The sequence below is a fragment of the Capra hircus genome (genome assembly GCF_001704415.2).
Source record: "Capra hircus breed San Clemente chromosome X unlocalized genomic scaffold, ASM170441v1, whole genome shotgun sequence".
NCBI classification, from domain to species: Eukaryota; Metazoa; Chordata; class Mammalia; order Artiodactyla; family Bovidae; genus Capra; species Capra hircus.
In genome coordinates this window covers 56,691,225-56,698,351 of record NW_017189516.1, presented here as the reverse complement: position 1 = coordinate 56,698,351, position 7,127 = coordinate 56,691,225, and positions in this window count along the sequence as shown.

Here is a 7,127-nt window from a genome sequence, read left to right as displayed (position 1 = left end):
AGAATTCCATGGACAGAGGAGCCTGGAGGGCTATAGTCCATGGGGTCCCAAATAGTCTGGGCACGATTGACGAGGTTCAACACTCTATTTCATTCGACATTATCGTGAACCTCCGCTGTGTCAAATCCAGCACCCATATATCATTATCTTAAGCTGTCAACAAAATCTTTATTGAGAAGAAATCAGACTCAGAGTGTCGAGGAAGAGAAAACATGGAGTCAGGGGCCTGGGAATAAGGGACAGGAAGTTGGTTTCCTGGGAGCTGGGGCGGGGAAAGGCGTGAATCTCGGGGGCGGAGACTCAGCGTTTATTTGCATAACCAGCATGCATTGCACGCAATATAGATTGAATTTACTCTTTTAATTCATTGTAGATTTCTTTTAAACGTAATATTTCGATGAATGAACCCTCAGGCACTTACGTGAAAAGATCTGCCACAAACTCTTGACCCAGACTTACACTTGACGCTGCTCACCCTAACTGTATCAGGAGTGCTCATTCTCAAGGTGGGTCTTTTGTGGTACGGGATAGATAGGCTACTGACAGACGTATAGGCTGCGTCTCCCACAATTTTTGGAGGCTTTGTGAGCTAGACAAAGCCAATATGGTTGTATACAAAAACAGACATTCAGTTCGGTTCAGTCGCTTACTTGTGTTCGACTTTTTGCTACCTCCATGAGTCGCAGCACGCCAGACCTCCCTGTTCATCACTGTCTTCCGGAGTTCACTCAGACTCACGTCCATCGAGGCGATGCCATCCAGCCATCTCATTCTCGGTTGTCTCTTTATTCTCCTGCTCCCAACCCCTCCCAACATCAGAATCTTTTCCAATGAATCAACTTTTCGCATGAGGTGGCCAAAGTATTGGAGTTTCAGCTTTAGCATCATTCCTTCCAAAGAAACTCCAGGGCTGATCTCCTTTAGAATGGACTGGTTGGATCTCCTTGCAGTCCAAGGGACCCTCAAGAGTCTTCTCCAACACCACAGTTCAAAAACATCAGTTCTTCGGCACTCAGCCTTCTTCACAGTCCAACTCTCACATCCATACATGACTAGTGGAAAAACCATAGCTTTGACTAGATGGACCTTAGTTGGCAAAGTAATGTCTCTGCTTTTGAATATGCTATCTAGATTGGTCATAACTTTTCTTCCAAGGAGTAAGCGTCTTTTAATTTCATGGCTGCAGTCACCATCTGCAGTGATTTTGGAGCCCCAAAATATAAAATCTGACACTGTTTCTACTGTTTCCCCATCTATTTCCCATGAAGTGGGAGACGAAATTTTTTTGACACAGGCTTTTTTGCTGGGGTTGTTATAGTTAACAGTTTTCTGTGTGTTTGTTTCTTGTGTTAGGTTTTGGTCTGCTCAGTTGAACTCAGTCTTGTTTGATTGTTTTGTAACCCCGTACATTGTGGCTTTTCGGGTTTTCCTGTCGTCCGTCCTGGGAGCTTACTCATACTTTTGAATCCATGGTGCTATGTAATTATTTCATTTTCTGTTTTCTTGTTTCTTCTCTGATCTTCAGTCTTTTCTAGCATCAGGGTCTTTTCCAGTAAGTCAGTACTTTGTATTAGGTGGCCAAAGTATTGGAATTTCAGTGTCAGCATCAGTTCTTCCAATGAATATTCAGGACTCATTTCCTTTAGGATGGACTGGTTGGATTTCCTTACAGTCCAAGGGACTCTCAAGCGTCTTTTCCAAGACCACAGTCCAAGAGCCTCAGTTCTTCGGACTTTAGCTTTCTTTACATAAGTGCAACTCTCACATCCTTACAGGAGTACTCGAAAAAAAAAAAATGCTTTGACTTGACGGACGTTTTCAGCCAAGTAATGTCTCTGCTTTTTAATACGCTGTCTTGGTTGGTCATAGCTTTTCTTCCAAGGAGCAAGTGCCTTTTAATGTCATGGCTGAAGTCACCGTCCTCAGTCATTTTAGAGCCCCCAAAAATAGTCAGTCACTGTTTCCATCGTTTCCCCATCTATTTGCCATGAAGTGATGGGACTGGATGTCATGATCTTCCTTTTCTGAATTTTGAGTTTTAAGCCAACTTTTTCACTCTCCTCTTTCAGTTTCATCAAGAGGCTCTTTAGTTCTTCACTTTCTGCCATAATGGTGGTGTCATCTGCATATCTGAGGTTATTGATGCTTCTCCCGGCAGTGTTGATTCCAATTTGTGCTTCATCCAGCCTGGCTTTTCACATGATGTACTCTGCATAGAAGTTAAATAAGCAGGGTGACAATATGCAGCCGTGACTACTCCTTTCCCAATATGGACCCAGTCTGGGTTTCAATGTCTGGTTCTATTACTTCCTGACCTGCATACAGTTTTCTGAGGGGGCAGGTAAGGTTGTTAGGTCAGTAAAATTGCTTGGTATTTGACCAGTATGGTTCTCATAATCGTGAATGCGCTTTCCAGCAGATTTTTCTGGTGCCAGGAAAGATTGGAGATGGGAGGAGAAAGGGATTACATCGGGGAAAACCATTAGATAGCATCACCAACTCAGTGGACATTTGTTTGAGCATGCCATGGGAGTTAGTGACAGATAGGAAAGCTGGTCAGACAGAACTGAGCAAATGAACTGGACAATTTTCTCGACTCAGGGATGGAACCGGGCCCTCCTATTTTGGCACTTTTTTTGTTTTGGGTTTTTTTTTTAAATAGTGACTAGAGTCACCCTGATGGCTGAGACAGTAAAGAGTCTGCTTACAAAGTGGGAGACCCAGATTCGATCCTGGGGAAACTTCTCCTGGAGAAGGGAATGGCTACCCACTGCAGTATGCTTGCCTGGAGAATTCCATGGACAGAGGAGCCTGGATGGCTACAGTCCATGAGATCACAAATTGTCTGGGCAGGACTGAGCACACGGGGCACTCTATTTCATTTGATATTATAGTGAACCTTCTCTGTGTCAAATGCAGTGCTCCTACATCATTTTCTTAAGCTGTCGACAACATCCTTTATTCGACACAAATCAGACTCAGAATGTCGAGGAGAAGACATGGAGTCAGGGGCCTGGGAACAAGGGGCTGGAAGCGGGCTTTGCAAGAGCTGGGGGAAAGGCTCAAATCTCAGAGGTGGGGATCAGCGTTCATTTGCACAATCAGAATGCAATGCAAACAATATAGTTTCTATGTATTATTTCAATTTATCATAATTTTTTTAATGTAGTATTTTGAAGAATGAGCCTTCATCCTCTTAGGCACAAAGATCTGCTTCAAACTCTTGACCCGGACTTACCCTTGACGCTCCTCAGCCTCACTGTGTTAGGAGTGAGTGTCACCTCATCAGTATGTTCACAGGCTCTTTACGGTATGTTTACTCTTATCCTTGTTTCTACTGGAACTGAGTCTTTTGTCTCACTGAGGATTCGGTGAGGTAGGCCCAAGTAGGGATGAGGCGAGCTTCCAATAATTTTTGGAGGCCTTGTGAGATACACAAGGCCAATATTGTTGTGTGGAAGAATAGAATTTGAAACGTGGAGGGCTTTGGGCAGTTTTTCTACAGCTGCAGCAGTTAAGAGTTTGATGTGTATTTATCACATGAAATCGTGTCCTAGATTTTTAGTCAGTAAGATTTTCATAATCCTGAATGAGATTTTTTTTGGTTTTTTGATTCTGGGAAAGATTGAAGACAGGAGGAGAAAGGGACGACATTGACTCATTATATAGCACCCACCGTCTCGGTGGACATGCGTTTGAACAAGCCCCAGGAGAACTGTTTGGAGAAGACTGAGCAAAGGAACTGGACAATGTTTATGACCCAGGAATGGAATGGCTCCTCCTATATTGGTAGACAGCTTTTTTAAAAATTAGTGATTAGAGTCACCGTGGTGGCTTAGACAGTGAAGACTCTGCTTACAATGTGGGAGAAAGAGGTTTGCTCCTGGGGAAGAATCTCCTGGAGAAGGGAATGGCTACCCACTGCAGTATTCTTGTCTGGAGAATTCCATGGACAGAGGAGCCTGGAGGGCTACAGTCCATGGGGTCACAAATAGTTTGGCAGGCCTGTGCACTCAGGGCACTCTGTTTCATTTGACAGTATAGTGAACTTCGTGTCAAATGCAGTGCTCCTATATCAGTTTCTTAAGCCATCAACAAAATACTTTATTCGAAAGAAATCAGACCAGGAGCATTAAACAGAATACATGGAGTCAAGGGCCTGGGAACAATGGACTGGAAGCCGGCTTTGTGGGAGCTGGGGTGGGAGAGGGGTGAATCTTGGGGGCGGGGATTCAGCATTCATTTGCATAACCAGAATGCACTCCTTGCAGTACATTCAATTTATTATTTCCATTTATCATAGATTTAAACATATTTTGAAGAATGAGCCTTCATCCCCCTATGTTGAAAGATCTGCTACAACCTCTTCATGGGGACGTACCCTTTTTTTGCTTCTCATCCTCAGTGTATTAGGAGTGAGCTCCCTCTTATTAGTATGGCCCAGGTGCAGTGTGATACCTATATTCTATTTCTTGCTTCTGCTTGAACTTCCTCTCTTGTGTTGCAGTGGAGACTAGGTCAAGTAGGGCCAAGAAAGAAATAATACTTCCATTACCAAACAATTTTTGGAGGTCTTGTGAGACTAAACAAGATCAATATTCCTGTGTAGAAAAGTAGAAGTTGAAAAATAAATGATTTCGGGCAGGTTTTTTAGGTTCTTGAAGCTTTCTTTGTTTATCATTTCAGTTTGCAGGTTTGATTTTCAGTGAGTTTAAAGTGAAAAGCATTTAGTCGTGTCTGACTTTTTGTGACTACATGCACTATGCAGTCTATGGAATGCTCCAGGCCACGATGCTGGAGTGGGTAGGCTCCCCCTTTTGCAGGGATCTTAGTAACCCAGGGGTTGAATCCAGGTCTCCCGCACTGTAGGTGGATTCTTTTCCAGCTGAGATACAAGGGAAAAACCCAATATCCATAAAACCACAATAGGCTTTTTCAAGTGAAGACAGGATGGCCGATCAGACACAACTGAGCAAAGAAACCAGACAGATTTTTCGCTACCCACGAACAGAACCCGGGCCTTGTAATATTGGCAGATGGCTTTTTTTTTTTTCTTTTGCTGATTAGAGTTTCCCTTATGGCTTAGAGTGGAGAAGGCGATGGCACCCCACTCTAGTACTCTTGCCTGGAAAATCCCATGGATGGAGGAGCCTGGTAGGCTGCAGTCCATGGGGTCACTGAGTCGGACACGACTGAGTGACTTCACTTTCACTTTTCACTTTCATGCATTGGAGAAGGAAATGGAAAATTTCCCAGGGACGGGGGATCCTTGTGGGCTGCCGTCTACGGGGTCGCACGGAGTTGGACACGACTGCAGCGACTTAGCAGCAGCAGCAGATGGCTTAGACAGCCTGTTTTCAATGAGGTAGACCCAGGCTCAGTTCCTGGGGAAGATTCTCCTGAGAAGAGAATGACTACCCACTGCAGTATTCTTGCCTGGTGAATCCCATGGACAGAGGAGCCAGACAGTTTCTGGTTGGACACGACTGAGCGACTTTCAGAGAGAGAGCCACCTGGAAAAAGGAGAACTCTTTCTGCGTGATCCTGCATTTCTGTCACACGTGTAATTGTCTTTTGGGCTGTGCTTTGTTTTCTGTAGTGTCAGTCACTCAGTCCTGTGGGACTATTGGCCACCCTATGGACTGTAACCTGCCAGGTTCCTCTGTCTGTGCAATTCTCCAGGCCAGAATACTGCAGTGAGTTTCCATTCCCTTCTCCAGGGACTCTTCCTGACCCAGAGATCAAACCCGAGTCTCCTGCATTGCAGGCCAATTGTTTACCATGTGAGTCACCCTTTTTTTTTCCTAATCCAGTTATTACTGCTGGATTTAGTGGTAGTCAACTTTCATAGCTGCATTATTCATATAGGTTCGTTTTCTTTGTTCATAAACTTATGTAGGTGGGTTGTAAACTTATGTGGTAGATGTGTTCTTTCTCTTCTCCCCCCTCCCACTCCAGGATGTAATATCGGTAAAAATCCATAGAAGGTCTCAGGTTTCCCTGGTAGCTCAGCTGGTGAAGAATCCCCCTTGCATGCAAGAGACCTAGGTTCGATTCCTGGGTCGGGAAGATCCCCTGGAGAAGAGAACAGCTACCCACTCCAGTATTCTGGGCTGGAGAATTCCATGCACTTTATAGTTCATGGGAGTCATTTTAGACTCCATATGAGAACTGATCAAAGTGTATATCTAACTTTTCATTTATGTAATGCCAATTTTTGCTTTTCCTCCAAAGACTGTACCTGTGCACACTCAACAGCACTATATCAACATTTCACTGTTTCACATGCCCAGCAACTTTTGTTTTCAGGCTTTTAGGATTTTTGACCATCTGGGAGGTGTGCAACCCATCATTTAAAGTATTTACATATAATTTCACTGTATGGAGGAGCCATCACTTGTTCAAATCAAATTTCTGGTGTAGGGTGTATAGATAATTTCCAATTTTTATTTTATGCTCGAAGCAGTGGTTGTCCAATTACTTCCTCAGGACAAATTTGAAGAGTGAAATTGCTGGACTAAATGTTCCACACATTGAAGTTTTTGACCCATATTTCCCACCTGTCACCTGGAAAGATTTTACAACTTTACATTCATATCTGCAGTATTTGCATACCTTTAGTCCCAAATGCATTTCAAAAGTAGCTTAAAAAAAACAAACTAAGTTTTATATATGCTTAATATTTTCTTTTTTTTTTGCTTTTTTAAAATTTATTTTTTAATTGAAGGATAATTGCTTTCAGAATTTAATTTTAAAGGCCAATGACACAGGGCTCTCAGAAGAGCAAAACCAATAATTGCTTTTTCTCATCCCAGTTCCCACTTCCCAGAAACAACCATTTTCAGTCCTTAGCAGTTTCATCTGTTTGCTTCTATAACTTATAGTATGTTTATACAGCTCTTTCTTTGCTTTGTTTTAAACTGTAGCAGACAGGCTAGATGCCCACTCTGATTTCAATTTTTCCTCAACGTTCAGAAATAGCTTAGAATTCCTGAGCTTTCCAGGGTTCTGAAGCATTAAAATGTTCTTGTCCCCACTTGGCTGCTGTTACCTGCTCTCCTGTTTTGTCAATAAGAACGTATCTTTTCTTTTTATTCCTTTACTGTCATTTAGTGGGGTTTTGTGGA